Source organism: Rutidosis leptorrhynchoides, chromosome 7, assembly GCF_046630445.1.
Source record: "Rutidosis leptorrhynchoides isolate AG116_Rl617_1_P2 chromosome 7, CSIRO_AGI_Rlap_v1, whole genome shotgun sequence".
NCBI lineage: Eukaryota > Viridiplantae > Streptophyta > Magnoliopsida > Asterales > Asteraceae > Rutidosis > Rutidosis leptorrhynchoides.
This window is the reverse complement of record NC_092339.1, coordinates 102,160,422-102,177,949: the sequence shown is the minus strand read 5'-3', so window position 1 is coordinate 102,177,949 and position 17,528 is coordinate 102,160,422. Positions and strand designations below refer to the sequence as shown.

The window sequence follows — 17,528 nt, the reverse complement described above, 5'->3', positions numbered from 1 at the left end:
AACATTCTCTTGTTCCTTGTAATTCTGGAAATTCTTCTAACAATTCTGCATGTGAATCTATAGTTTGAATATAATAACATGTATCATCTGCAGATTGCGGTTGTTGCATGGCTCTATCAACTGAAAAGGTAACACTCTCGTCCTCTATACTTAGGGTCAGTTTCTTACCATACACGTCTATTATTGCTTAAGCCGTGTTTAAGAATGGTCTTCCTAATATAAGAGGTACTTGAGAATCTTCTTCCATGTCCAGAATAACAAAATCTACTGGAAATACTAAAGTACCAACTTTAACTAGCATGTTCTCCATTATCCCTCTAGGATATTTTACTGATCTATCTGCTAGTTGTATACTTATTCGTGTTGGTTTCAATTCTCCAAGGTCTAGTTTAGTGTATAATGAATACGGCATTAAATTTATACTAGCACCTAAGTCTGGCAATGCTTCTATTGAACTAAGACTACCCTGAAAACATGGAATCGTGAAACTTCCTGGATCTGATAATTTTTCTGGTATCTTATTCAACAACACTGCAGAACAATTAGCATTCATAGTAACACCCAAGAGTTCTTCCATTTTCTTTCTATTTGTGATTAGATCTTTCAGAAATTTAGCATATCTAGGCATTCCTGAAATCACATCAATGAAAGGAAGATTGACATTTATTTGTTTAAACATATCCAAGAATTTGGATTCAAGTCTCTCTTTTCTCATTTTACTCGGGTAAAGAAGTGGTGGTTGGTATAGTTTAACATAAGGTTTTGCCTTAACTGTGTTATCTTCATTAACCTTTTCAACTACCGGTTCTTTTTCCTTATCTTGTTCAGATTGTGGTTCTTGTGGAGTAGGAATAGCTTCATCAGAAATTACAGGTATTTCTGGTGGTTTAAGTGTAATACCACTTCTTGTGGTAATGGCTTTAGCTGTTTCATTCCGGGGGTTAGCATTTGTATCACTAGGTAGACTTCCCGGTTTTCTTTCACCTATTAACCTTGCTAGGTTACTTACTTCTTGTTCCAAATTTTGAATAGAAGCTTGTTGATTTCTAAATGCTTGAGCATTTTGTTCATTGGTTTGTTTCTGAGATGTGAAAAATTGAGTTTGAGATTCAACTAACTTCGACATCATATCTTCTAAATTTGGCTTTTTATCATCGGTTTGTGGTGGTTTGTTTTGAAAAATAGGTCTTTGCTGATTGTAAGTATTATTGGATACTTGTTGATTGCTATGACCTTGTTGATTGCTATATGGAACATTTCGATTATAATTCTGGTTTTGATTGTAGATCGGTCTTGGCGGTTGATAATTATTCTGATAATTATTTCCAGGCCTTTGGTTTATGTATGAAACATTCTCTCTTTGTTCTATTGTTAGTTCAATACTGAGACAATCTTTTGTCAAATGTGGTCCTAAACACTGCTCACAACTAATTCTTATTGAGTGGATATCTTTAGTCATCTTTTCCATTCGTCTTTCGACGGCATCTATCTTTGCGGAAATGGAATCTAAGTCATGGCTAGAATCGGCTCTAGCTGCTTTAGATGATCTAACGATATCTTTTTCTTGGTGCCACTCATGTGAGTGGAAAGCAGTGTTATCAATAATTTTGTAAGCGTCAGTTGCTGTTTTCTTCATAATGGAACCACCAGCTGCTATATCGATGTCTTTCCTTGTAGTGATGTCGCATCCTTGGTAGAATATTTGTACCATTTGACAAGTGTCTAAACCATGTTGTGGACATCCTCTCAATAATTTTCCAAATCTTGTCCATGCTTCATATAGAGTTTCATTTGGCTTTTGCGTGAACGTAACAATTTCTTCTTGAAGTCTCACGACTTTAGATGCCGGAAAGAATTGTTTAAGAAATTTTTCAACTAAAACGTCCCATGTATCAATCGCCCCTTCAGGTAATGATTCTAACCAATCTTTAGCTTCTCCCTTTAAAGTCCAGGGAAATAACATGAGATATATCTGTTCATCCTCCACTTCTCTTATTTTAAATAAAGTACAGATCCTATTAAAGGTTCGAAGATGTTCATTTGGATCTTCCTTCGGCACACCACTAATTGGCATTGATTTGTCACCATATGTAGGATTTGTCCTTTGATTTCATAATCTGGCGCATTAATGTCAGGTTGAGTAATTGCGTGACCTTGGCCAGTGCTTTTAGCTCTCATTCGATCTTCCATACTTAGAGGTTCCAGATTCTCCATGATTGAATTTGTTGACTCTGAATCACTAGAGGATTCTGATTTAATGGTTGGTTCCTCTACAATCTCTGTTTGAATGATTGGTGGTTCCGGAGGAAAGATTAATGGTTCAGGATCTCTGAATTGTTCCTGAATATCCTTCGGATTTTCAATTGTGAGGTCGGGTTCAAAAAATGGATTATCATAAATTTGAATTGGAGTACTTGGTCGACTGGATGACGATTCTAAAGAAAAATCAACGGCGATAATATTTGCTAGATGTCTTGATCGAGTTACAGGTGGTGAACATACAAAAGGTGGTGAACGTTTTGCTCGGTGCATTCACTGAATATCCTATTAGTTATAAAAATAAGAAAAATTATATAAGTTATCAAATTAATAGACTTTTCTGCTTTTGTCCACATTTCGAATAGCCAATAGATGCAGCAGGGAGCCAGAACCCTTTAAATCGGAAGCTCACAACTCAACCACTAACAAATCCAACTATTACTACGAAGCAGAAAATTTTGGATGTCTATCAATTCAACCACTTAAAATAATTTTTCGTTGAAATTTAAAGAAATTTTAGATAAGAAATAGAAAAAATCTAAGTCCTAAAAACTAGAGCGTCGAAAAATAAAAGGTCGAAAAATAATAGGCGTCGAAAAATAAAAATAAGAAGTAGCGCGTCGAAACTTTAAAAGGAAATAAAAACTAAGAATTAAAAGTTACGTCTAAAAATATTAAAGCTTAGAGAAATACTATATCCCAAATGGCAATAACTTAAAAAGGTACAAAATATAAAAACGGCGTCGCAAAATTCTAAAGCACTTAAATCTTAGTCTAAAGAAAAAGCACTTAAGGGATTTTACGGCAAAGCCTAGAAATCTAGAAATAAAAATAACTACGGCAAATACTATATCTTAAAACTAATTACGAGCGAAAAATACAAATATTATGAATAAACGATTAAAAAGGTACAAAATATAAAAATATACTTAAAGTTGTAAAAAGTACAATTTTTATAAAAATATTATTTTTATATTATTTATTTTATAAAAATATTAATTTTATAATTTATTAAAACTAATTACACTTAAAAATACAAATAAATTAAAAAACTTAAAACAAATAATTAAAAACTAAACCCTAATTAGGGTTTATATTAATAAATAATATTAATTAAAACCCTAATTCGATGGAACAGATGTACTGGTCCTGTCAAATCACTCCATGCGATCGCATGAAGTTTTGCCTTTGGGCTCATGCGATCGCATGAGCTAGGGTTTCGGGCCAGAGTTGGGCTGCTACAGTACCAGGCCTCGAGTGTTTTTTTTTATTTTTATTTTCTGTTTTAATTCTGTTTTAATATTTATATAAAGTATTTATAAATTAAATAAAACTTATATTTTTACAAACTAAAAATAGAGATAGAAATATTTTATAATTTTATATTTAAATTTAACAAACTCTTAAAAATATATATATATTTTGTTTTTCTTTTTATATTTTTGTATTTTTAATATTTAAAACATATATATTTTTATACAAAGAACTTAATAAAAAATCTTTTTTTTTATATAGCGTTTCGCTTCCGGCGTTTAAGCTTGTCCCCGGTAGCGGCGCCAAAAATACTTGATGTTATGCGAGGGGTATATGAAATAGTATTATTTTTTACAACGAAATACTATTAAATACGATACAATTTTACACAAGATATTTATTTATTTATAGAATGGATATAACCTAAACCTTGCTACAACACTTATAGGCAGTGTACCTAATCGTACAGTAGTGTAGTTTTTAGTAAGTCCGGTTCGTTCCATAGGGATCTTTTAAACAAGCTTAACGCTATATTTTTAACTTATAATTGTAAAAATACAAAAATATATATAAGTAGTATTATTATTATAAAAGGTGGTTTTTACCGTTTAATGACCGGTTTGTCGATTTTTAAAACTTTAGTCGCACTTAAAACCTAATGTAAAATATTAAAAATAAATATAACTTAATTTAAAGCGTAAAGTAAATAACTATAATGAAATTGCGATAAATAAAAGTGCGATAAAATAAAATTGCGATAATTAAAGAGTACGATAATTAAAAGTGCAATTAAATACAATGACAATAAATAAAAGTACGATAATTAAAAGTGCAATTAAATATGAAATAAAGGAATTATGCTTATTTAAACTTCCATAATCATGATGTTTGACGTGTTGATTTTAGTTTATTCCCATGGGTTAATTGTCCTTTGTCCTGGATTATTCGATATGTCCATACGGATTTGTCCATAATAGTCCATCAGTCATAATCATATAGTGCAAAAGTCTTCGTTAAATTATTCTTATTCCCGAAGTTAAATATTCCAACTAATTGGGGATTCGAATTGTAACAAGGTCTTAATACTTTGTTTAATGAATACACCAGGTTATCGACTGCGTGTAGACCAAGGTTTTACTACTTTGTTAACAATTACACCAATTACCCTTGAATGTAATCCACCCATGTTTCAACAAGTCTATTAACTATTAATCCAGTTTCGTGTCCAGTAAAATGAACAATTATTGGTATTTATAGATATCCCGCCCACCGTGCCCAGTCAAGCGTATGTGGTTATATATAAATACGTCAAATTATAAGTCTATATATTAAATCAACGAGGTATCATTTAGTTAATATAAAACCCATTAATAGCCCATAGTCTAATTTCCACAAGTGTCGTTCTTTTATCCAAACCCCAATTATGGTCCAAAGCCCAATTACCCAAATTTAATTTTTAGCCCAACATCATGATTACTTCGGCATTAAATAAGCATAATAATAACTTAGCTACGAGACATTAATTTAACAATAACATTAACCATAACTTACAGTGATTAAAAATAGCGTAGCGTTACACGGACAGAATTTCGACTTACACCCTTACAACATTCGCTAACATACCCTTATTATTAGAATTTAAAATTAAAATTATAATATATATATATATATATATATATATATATATATATATATATATATATATATATATACGTGAGTGAGATAGAGAGATGGATGGATATATATTTGGTGAGCCAAAACCGCGAATTTATAGGGGTGTGGCCTGCCACCTACTGCCATGCAATTGCATGGAAAATGGTCATGATGGCCATGCAATCGCATGGCCCTGGAATTCAGCTCACATGTCTTTGTTTGCATTCTGCCGACGGTTTATAATATATAATATAATATATATATTAATTTTAAGAATTAATTATATATTATATTATATTCATGTGCATAGTTGACTCATAATTTTTAGTCCGTTACGTCGAGCGGTGAGAGTCGACTCTGGTCCCGGTTCCGGATTTTCGAACGTCCTTGCGTATAATTTAATATCTTGTAGTTTGTGTTTCGCGTCTTGTACTCTTGTAATTTTGAGATGTTTCTTATCAATAATTGGAACCACTTTGATTGTACTTTGTACTTTTGAGCTTTTTGGTCATTTGCGTCTTCAATTCATCAAATCTGTCTTTTGTCTTCACCTTTTATTATTTAAACGAATATTACTTGTAAATAGAACAATTGCAACTAAAAGCTTGTCTTTTTTGAGGGATAATGCTATGAAATATATGTTCGTTTTTAGCATTATCAAGATGCATATAAGAATATCCCCTATCATTCCGGAAAATCCTTCGAACATGATAAAAATGAATTCGAAGTACTAAAGCATCCGGTACTTTGGATGGGGTTCATTAGGCCCAATAGATCTATCTTTAGGAGTCGCGTCAATTAGGCGTGCACTAATTCTCAAAATTAGTGATGTTCCCTAATTCTTAGGCTACCAAGCAAAAAGAGGCATATTCGGCTTCGATCATTCAACCATATAATGTAGTTTCGATTACTTGTGTCTATTTCGTAAAACTTTTATAAAAATTTCGCATGTATTCTCAGCCCAAAAATATAAAGGGTAAAAAGGCAAATGAAACTCACCTAATGTATTTTGTAGTAAATATACATATGACTATATTGAACAATGCAGGGTTGGCCTCAGATTCACGAACCTATATCATTAAAACATGTAATCGTAATCAAACAAATTTACATATATATAATTATGTTTTATAATTAACATGTGATTTTTATTAATACTTATAATGTATTATAATGCTTATTTGATATATAATAAAACATATTATTATGAAATTTTAATATACTTATATATATATATATAAATATCTTTTGTTTTGCAAAAATAATATTTGTAATATTTTCTGGTTTAAGGATAATAATAATAATGATAGTTTTAATAGGATTTTTAATATTCATTTTAATGGTAATACTAATATCATTGTTAAATGAAAATTTTATTAACAATAATGATATTAATACTAATATTAAAGATAATAATAATAATAATAATAATAGTTTGAGTTATTTTCGTAGGAACAATAATAATAATAATCATATTCGTGATAATAATAATAATCATACTTTGTATTAATAATAATAATACTTTTAGTTTATAACGATATAACTTAATAATAACTAAAATGATAATAATAAAAATCATGTTATAACAATAACAATAATTAGTAATGATCATAATATCAATAATAATACTACTAATGATTAGGATACTTACAGTTGTGATGATAATAATAATTATTGGACTACAAATAATACTAACAATAATAATAATAATATTACATAATACTAATACTTATATTAACAAGATTACACATTTTCGTAATTATAAGTAGATAATATTTATTACTTGTATTAGTAAGAATGATGACAATAATAATATCCTTAATACAAATAATAATACAACAATAACAATAATCAGATTAATAATAATAATAGTAACAATAATAATAATAATAATAATAATAATAATAATAATAATAATAATAATAATAATAATAATAATAATAATAATAATAATAATAATAATAATAATAATAATAATAATAATAATAATAATAATAATAATAATAATAATAATAATAATAATAATGATGATGATGTAAATTGAAACTACCTTAAAGAGAATTCAGCCAAAAAAAAAATAAACTGCCCCACCAGGGACTCGAACCCGCGACCTGTCGTTCCACCACACAACACCTTAACCATCCCTTATGTCCCATTTAATCTGTCTAAACTCATACTCGTAATTTATTAAATCTCCTTTTCTGTTTTCCTCTATTCTTCTTCTTCTTCACAAAAATAAACGAATCCATCTCCAACTAAAACTATAACCGCGAATTATAATGTTGATTTAGGACTTAAAACTAATTAACCAGTATTGGGTACTTATATAAAATAAAAATATATATATATAAAAACAGAAAAAAAGAACCCAGCTGCTGTCGCAGCTCTTTTAAAAAAAATGATTTTGATTTGTAAGCCTTTATAGATTATAATCCCAACATGAAATAGGCTCCAAACACTTCGTATAAACTTTTCAAATCGTCAATTTAACTTGAATCGTAATAAATAGTTCGAATTTGATTCAAGAACAATAGTTGACTTTCAAAAACCCAAAACTTTGACTGCGTAATTTGAATTCGTTAGAAAGAATTGAGACTTGGGACTTTACAGATAGATTAAACGAACCCTTTCTAATAGAATTGCATTATTAGATTTTTGAATAAGACTCGAATTCGATATTTTGCTAAAAAGAAGAAGAACAGAGAATGAACAGGTTTAATTTAATTAATTTCTGTATTATCCTATAACAATTGCAGTTACCATCGGTAGTTAACGAATGTGAGGGTATTAATTCAACTTTTGGAGCAGTTTACAGATTTGTTTTCTAGCACTAAAGGTCGACAACCATTCACAGGCAAACAGAAACAACAAAAAAAATATATTAAGGAAATCAGATAAAGGAAAAAAAATATATATGCGTAAATATATCTGTACCTATATCATATAATCAGTCTTATTATTTGTATTTATTTGTTTTTAGGAATTATCTGCATTTGTATATATATGTATATCTGAATTTATAATATCAGTACATATTTGTATTTACATTTTAATTAATCTTATTCCCTAATAAATATATCAATAAATAAAAATAATACCCTTACATTATAAATAATAATAACAATAATATTTTTTATTAGTGTTAATGGTAATAATAACTATAAAAATTTATGACAATAATATTAATAATAATAATAATATTAATAATACTAATTATAATAATATAACAAAACAATTATATCAAATTTTATATTTATGTATTTTACATAATAATAATAACACTGATATTTATATTAAATATCTATTCTAATAATAGTAATGAGAGTAATAATATCATTAGTAAAGATAACAAACTTAATACATTAAATTCCATACTCATATATTATCTATAATAGTATAACTAATACTACCATTAATTATTAGTATTAGTATTATTATTATTAATAATGATGATAGTAATAATAATCTTATTATAACCACTATATTTTCATTGTTAATAATATATTATCAATTATGTAATACTTAATAATCATATAATATATTACATAGTAAATTTTATTTATTCTTTATTATTTAATTTTATATATATTGTAATATATATAATAATTATACATAGCTCTCATACGTCATTATACATAGATTCATTTTATATTACAACATAGTTATTTTATCACTTATCTTACCTTTTGGATTCACATGTTCGATCCTATGTTATTATTTTAAATTATCATATATACTTACATTTACATATATGTATATATTTAATTACATATTTATTTACAAATAAAAATGTTCGTAGAGCAGTCGAAGGTCAATTAAATATAAACATCGTTTCAAAATTTTCTAGACTCAATATTTACATACTTTGCTTAACGTATCGAGATCATATAAAGATTCAGTTTAAATTTAGTCGAAAATTCCCGAGTCGTCACAGTACCTACCCGTTAAAGAAATTTCGTCCCGAAATTTGAGTGAGGTGGTCATGGCTAACAATAAAAATGTTTTCATGACGAATATGAGTTGATAAATAGAGTTTTATCACCATTGAATAATTTGAATAAAACGATTCGATTACTCGAAGCGTACAAGTGAAGCTATCACAAAAGATTGAGATAAGGTAATAGATATTTGTCTTTACTTTTGACGTAGTCATGGTTGAATTTAGAAAATAAGGTGCGTCTTTAATTTTGACGTTGTCTTGGTTGGATTTCGGAATTCAAGGGATTTAAAAGAAAATCTTGGAAATCTATAAGATATGATTCTTCGGCGAATAAGAAAATTAGGATCTCTCTAATTAAATACGGTGATCTGCTTCGATTACTCTGTCTGATGTTTCCATTATAAATTAAACTCTTCCGTTCCATTTTTCTCACCATTTCTATACTTTCTTTCTTAGTTCATACATTCAAAAGATTTTGAAAATGCTTAATCCAGTTCTAATCCTTGATATTTTTCTAATTATCATTTCTCTCATCCTTCTTTTCAATCTTCCACCAGAAGAATATGTTTTTTCTACTATGCTCTAGGGATTATTGTATTTATAATCCTCCTGTATCTTTATATTGCTATACGCACTGATATCCATGGTTTGTAATTTCTGTGTTGTTATTGGGCTTTATATTTTCTCTTATATCTTGGAGCTCTTTGCCTTTTTATTATCTTCTCGATCTTTAGTGTGATGACCCGGGAATTTCTGACTAAATTTAAACTTAATCTTTATATGATTTCAATACGATAAGCAAAGTCTGTAATGTTGAGTCTCAAAACTGTTGAACTGTTTCATATATCATGTGACCTTTGACTATTTCCGACGATTCACGAACCTTTGATCTTAAATAGAAAGGTAGATATAAATAATTGCATGATAGTTTAATTATATTAATGAACTATTATGTGTTTCAGTTATTATTAAATATAATTTAAAATAACTAAAATTTGTTATTTTAAATATATTGAGTATATAAATTATAAATGATTTCGAACATAATTTTTCAACGATAACAAAGTACTAAATATATAATGTTATACTTGAGTGTATTTGTTTCCATATATAATTAACTGCTGTATATTTAAAACATATTTATATATATATAGTAGTTTAAAAAAAATATGTATCTATGTATGATTTATGTACATAAATATCGATTCTATGTATATCGTAATATATTAAAATGTGTAAGTAATAAATATTCAAAATGTGTTATTATAATATATTCAATAATCATTAGATAGTTAATAAGATATAAAATTCTACATATTAAATCTAATTACAAGTTAAAATATACAAGTTATACTAAAAATCTTACTTTCATTATAAATGTTAATATTAAAAATTTTATTATTAATATTATTATAGAAGAGTATAAGTTATTATGTATTATTATTATTATCATTATCATTAATATCATTATAACTAATATTATTTTAGTATCATTAATAAGATTATTAATATCAAATTTAATTATCATTATTGTTAATATTATCATATTAGTATCTTTATAAATAATATTATTATTATTAATAATATTATTATTTGTAATATTAATTACTAGTATTATGATGATAATAATTATTATTAGTAATATTAACAAGTATAAATATCATTAAGATATTTAATATTTAATAAATATAAAAAATAAAAATGTATAAAGTATAAAGGCAGATATTTGTGCAGATCATATTTTTATCTTCACTTTTTTTTTCTTCTTCTCCTGTTTCACTCGTGACCATGCCTGTATCTACCACACCCTACCTTGAAGACATTGATTAACTAATTTTGGAAGTTAATGTACAAATTGCACTCATAATCCTCCTCAGCTACATAATCATTGGGGATTCTTTACTTCTTTTATTTTACTTTTATTTTATTTTATTTTATTTTTCTTCTCTTATGTTCTTCATTCTGCTATAAGCCGAACCTTTTCAATCATAAAATTAATTCGAAACAATTGAGGAAAAGTGGAATTGCAGAAACATCCTAAATCATTGCTTGAAACTTTCTTCAAAATTATAAAAGCTAATTCGAAGAAACAATCAAGAATTTCGAAGTCAAACATTAGGAAGAAAAAGTTAAAACGAGTTGTCATTTGAAGAATTCGATTTTGTTTTAAAGATTTTTGATCAATTGATGTTATATATAGTTTTTAGGTATGAATTGAAAATTATTTCGTGTTATACATTTTTGCTATGACACAATAAAAATCAAAATTCAATTTGTTTTATATATAAATGCTCGACGAACCAGTAGCTGGCTGCTTTCTTTTTTTTATTTTTTTTGTTTTGTTTTCAATAAATATAAACAAATGAAATCGATGTTGTTTTTATGTTGAAGCATATAAATTGTTGTTTTGATGTTTGGGATTTGAGCTGAATCGAATTACTTTGGAATGAAGAAGAAGGAGGTAACGAAGAAAAAAATCGGTTAAATATAGATGGGTTCATTAAGTAATCAGAAAAGTAAAAGTAGCGGATTGGTTAAGGTGTTGTGTGGTTTACGAGAGGTTTCGGGTTCAATTCCCAACTGTGGCATATTTTTTTTATAAAGTCTTCAAAGGTTGTATTTTACTTTCATTATTATTATTATTGTTATTATTGTTATTATTATGATTATTAATATTATGTTATAATTATTATCAACTAGGATTATTGTATTACAAATTATGATCATTATTATTAATAAAATCGTTATTAAAAGTATTATCATTTATATAGGTTATATTATCATCATTGTTAATATTATTAGTATTAACATTATGATTGTTAGTAGTGTTATTATTGTTATTATCAATTATTATAATTTCGAACATGTTAATAACAAATCTATTATAAAGTTAGTAATAAAAGTTGTTAAGATAAAATTTGGAAACTGGTTATAAATTATATGAATACTTGTATAATTATGAATATAATTATGAGAATTAAGTTATGGAAATTGTGGTTATAGGTCTAGATATTTAACACGAGGTTTGTAATAAAAACTTATTATTAACAAAATTATTATTATCATCATGTTATTATTAAAATGAAGTACCATTATAATTAAAAATTTATCAAAGTATTTATTATTTTTATTTATTTTTTAAAACTATCATTTTTTATCAATATTAGTAAAGTTATTATTATTAAAAATTAACACTATTATTGTTATTTCTATCATTAGTATTATCATCCTTATCGTTTTAGTATTATTACAAATAGATATTTTTTTTAAAATACGTTATAATAATAATAATATTACATATCACTATATTCTTGTTATTAAAATTGTATTAACTAAGTTATACATAAATATATCAACTAATATATATATATATATATATATATATATATATATATATATATATATATATATATATATATATATATATATATATATATATATATATATATATATATATATATATATTATATATAAACCGTAATATAAATTAGTATTATTAATATGTTATAACGAATATTAGTATATGAAATATATAAATTAAATATATTAAACTTATCTATATAACACATAATATAACTAGTATGATCATTAATATATAAACTTATTCAAATATGATTATATGTTTTAATATATATATATATGAATGATATAGGTTCGTGAATCTGAGGCCAACCCTGTATTGTTCAATATAGTCATATGTATTTTTACTACAAAATACATTCGGTGAGTTTCATTTGCCTTTTTACCCTTTATATTTTTGGGCTGAGAATACATGCGCAATTTTTATAACTGTTTTACGAAATAGACACAAGTAATCAAAACTACATTATATGGTTGAATGATCGAAGTCGAATATGCCCCTTTTGCTTGGTAACCTAAGAATTAGTAAACCGATCTACTAATTGACACGAATCCTAAAGATAGATCTATCGGGCCCAACAAGCCCCATCCAAAGTACCGGATGCTTTAGTACTTCGAAATTTATATCATATCCGAAGGAGGATCCCAGAATGATGGGGATATTCTTATATGCATATTGTGAATGTCGGTTACCAGGTGTTCAATCCATATGAATGATATTTTTGTCTCTATGCATGGGACGTATATTTATGAGAACTGAAAATGAAATCTTGTGGTCTATTAAAATGATGGAAATGATTATTTATGTTAAACTAATGAACTCACCAACCTTTTGGTTGACACTTTAAAGCATGTTTATTCTCAGGTATGAAAGAAATCTTCCGCTGTGCATTTGCTCATTTTAAAGATATTACTTGGAGTCATTCATGACATATTTCAAAAGACGTTGCATTCGAGTCATTGAAGTTCATTAGAGATTATTAAGTAAATGACGGATTAGGTCATTTATAGTTGGATATTATGAAATGGTATGCATACCTGTCAACTTTCGATGAAATGAAAGGTTGTCTTTTAAAAACGAATGCAATGTTTGTAAAATGTATCACATAGAGGTCAAGTAACTCGCGATGTAATCATATGTAATGTTCTCGTCCATATGGATTTGGTCGGGGCATCACATTTAGTAAAGCGAGTAACGGTCCAGAATTCGTAAGTATGGAATTTCGAATGAACTTAATGTTCTAAACAAGAAAGAGCGTAATGGCACGATTTGATTTGTCAAATTACCAGAATCACTGAGAATAGAACTATCAAGAATATACTATCTTGATGTGTTCAGAAGTTAAGCAAAATGAAAGAGTTATGTAATATGGCACATGATGGCATTATGATTTGTGAATCATCACGTCCCATTAAAAACTCAGCATGACTTACTGTAATTTAATCACGTTGATCAAGTGTCAATATATTATACTAACTCATGCATCAGTTCCCAACATTACTTTAATAACATTCATATTTTAAGCTCGTAAGTTTACAGAATATAGAAACTAACCGTTTCTATATGATGTAACACTGATAGCACGAAGGGATTAATGATTTCAGATAAGAATAGTTATGAAAAAATATTCAGAATATGGAGGATATTTATAATGAAAGATACAATGATATCTTGGAATTTCTGAATCAAATTGTGATGAAGAAATTCATTCACGATGATTTAGAGCGATTAAGGAGCAAGGTATTTGTAACGACCCTACTTTTTCCGTTATCTTTTACCGTTTATTATTTAACGCCCGTTAATTGTTATTCGTGTCACGTCATTTCTATGACCTGTATTATTATTTTTGTAATAATATATTAATTATAATGTGTTATATGAATATTTGTATTCATATTTAAAGTTGTACGTTTCTACGTGTCGTGAATTTCTATCGGGCGAATCTTTTCGGTTTTCAAACCAACGGTCAAACTTTTGGGATTTTTAAATCCAAATTATTTTAAATATGATATTTTGATGTCATATGATTATATATAGTGTTTATATATTTTATTCGTCGCGTATTTGTTATCTCTCCGAAGATTTAATCGCGTAGCGGTGTTTTCGCGTTTTGGGCTTCGATCGGGCGTTCGGGCCACAATCTAATTAACTTTTTACCATTTTGGGCTAGTGGGGCCCACCCCCATACCATTTTTGGCCAAACACTCCATGGGGAGGGAGTGTTAGGCTCATTTTTTTTTTCCCCATTTTTGATTTTTTTAATTTCATTTAACCACTTTCTAAAAACCTAAACCTAGAAACTCCTCTCTTTTCCTTCTCCCCTCACCTTGGCCGACTTCTTCATCATATTCATCATCATTTTCAGCCACCAACATCAAACATACAATTCTTCATCATTTCTCAAGGCTTGTTAAATAACCGGGTTGCTATTTTCGCGTTCTTCCATCCTCTTCTTCTCAATTCTTGATTAGGGTATAAACCTTAAACCTAACTTTTTGATTTTTCTTTAATTTTATTGTTTTATATGATATTATGATAGTATGATGATTGTATGCTATTGTATTATTGATAGTATGCGTAGAAATGCTCGTTAATTCATGTTTTTGGTTTGATTAATTTGGGACAGCGGTTTGTTTGATTTTTTCTGTAAACCCAACTGATATAAAAGTGAAATTAAAGTATCTAGATGAGTTCCTCTCATCAAGACATTAATTTTAGACTCCGGATTCATGTTATTTCGATTCCCGGAACATAAGTTATGATCAAAAAGGTGTTTAATTGAAATTAAAATGTGAAAACGAATTGGTACAGGTATGGTCTGACTTTGTGACCATTTTTAGAGTCTTTAAGGGTGTACATATATGACTTTAATTAATGTTATAACCTATATTATTATTATAACTTATACTTTTAAAATTAACGTTGGCTATGTTTGACCAAGGTTGACTTTTGAGTTGACTTTCGGTTGACTTTGACTTTCAGTTGACTTTCTAATTAAAGAAACTTTCCTAAAATAGAAACTTTCCTAAAATAGAAACTTTCCTAAAATAGAAACTTTCCAAAAATAGAAACTTTCCTAAAATAAAAACATTCCTAAAATAGAAACTTTTCAAAAATAGAAACTTTCCAAAAATGGAAACCTGCTAAAAATAGAAACTTTCTAAAAATAGAAAGTGTGTGTCTGTACGCTGTTTCGATCAAACCGATGCATGTTGAGTATTGTTCTATGTCTACTTGCAATATGTACAATAGCTATCATACTAAGACTTGACCTAAGTTAGTTATTTATATCGACCTGCTTTATTTATAGGTCGGCGTTGTGATCATTCCTGATCACTTTACTTCATTTGATGTTCACATATTTGTGTGGTTACTTCGTTTGCTATTAAGGTGAGTTATAGTCCCATTTTCTATTTTAAATCTTTTGGGATGAGAATACATGCAATTTATTTTATATTGTGGACACATGTGGAAGTTGGTTTAAATTATTCATTGTGAGTTGAACAAAAATATTCCCTAGTCGGGTAACTGTAATCACTGATTTCTACTGGTGAACGTGAATCCTACGGATAGATCTATCGGGTTTGACAACCCCATTTCGAGCTAGTCGCGCTAGCAATTTATAATCGGAATGTTTAGTACTTCGTATTTTGTTGTAGATACACTTGTTCGGTGTATATTATTTATTGTATTTGGTAAGGGTAAATAAATGGTTAAGTGGTTACCAGGTGGCTCACGGTAAATGGAATAATGTTTTTATATGTTTTCTAGCATATAATTTTGTGGTCCAAAAAGGGGTTTTTATGTTTTCAAACATAAAATTTTATGGTTTAAATTAAATTTTGTTTGCAATATTAAACCTATAATTCACTCAACATTTTTGTTGACAGTTACTCGCATGTTTTATTCTCAGGTTCATGATTGATTGCTTTCGCTGTGCTTAGAGAGTCTGCATATTTATGATGGCAGCTTTTGTTAAATATTAACTTGCATTCTATTTTGATACATTTAATAGTGAATGTTGTTGACTTGTTTTGGTCAACTCTTGGTTAAGTAATAATGTATGGTTTTTCTAAACTTACATATTTTGGTAGGTTTCCTTTATGGGAAATCATTTTTAAATAAAGAATGCAAAGTTATTTATCAAATTCATATAGAGTTATGATCAAGCTGTTGGACCAAGATAACGATGGTCGTCAAGTGTACTTTGACGGGTCGTTATAGTTGGTATCAGAGCGTTGGTTGTAGAGAATTAGGCTGCATTGATGTCGTTACCCGAGTCAATAGGGTGCATTAGTGAGTCTAGTCTACAGCCCGGCCTATAATATATTATTATATGTGATTATTTGTATCGTATTGGTATGTATGTTGTTATCATACATACATCTCTATTATGTTCTGAATCCGGGAGGAACTCCCATTCTGATTTAAACGTATTCTCTGACTCATGCGAGTTCATCTTTTATAAGAACACCTCGGTTGGTGAAACCGAGGGATGTCATTCTTGACTTCTGGAATTCTAGACATTTCTATGTCATCTATTATGGTTATGTATATACCGTTTGAGTTATATTACGTGAGATGTCATTCTTGACTTCTAAATGCTCGGCATTTCAATGTCAGCTATTATGTTTAGGTATATAACATTCTTGTTATATTACGTGCCTTTGTGTTGTTGTGCCTATGTGCTTTGGTTTTTGAACCGGAAAATGTCATTCTTGACTTTTAGAGATTCTTGGTACTTCGAAGACATTTTTATGTCATCGTTACTCCTATTCGTTACTTTTGATGTTTTTATCTCTTGAGCTATCCTTAGCACATTGTTTAAGAAATCGTTTTAGAGAAATTGTGTGGAAATTTGAGGTTGATCGCGTGTCCTGACCTCATGTATTGCTATTGGAATAGAACTATGAATTAGTGAAATATAATGGCGTCAGGCCAACGTGATTATATTCCGTTAATTCATAAAGAACTCCCAATATTGTGACATGAGGAATAGAAAGCGAGTCAAAGAAAATTTTTACACTACTCATTAAGAAATTCCGATGTATTACATGGGTA

At 28.0% G+C, this 17,528-nt stretch overlaps 1 non-coding gene across 1 annotated transcript; it reads left to right on the top strand.

Moving 5' to 3' along the window:
- The first annotated feature begins 1,724 nt into the window (after window positions 1-1,724).
- LOC139860976 (small nucleolar RNA R71) lies at window positions 1,725-1,831 on the top strand. The gene has a single exon (XR_011763599.1). It is a non-coding gene; the product is annotated as a small nucleolar RNA R71 (small nucleolar RNA).
- Window positions 1,832-17,528: the final 15,697 nt, after the last annotated feature.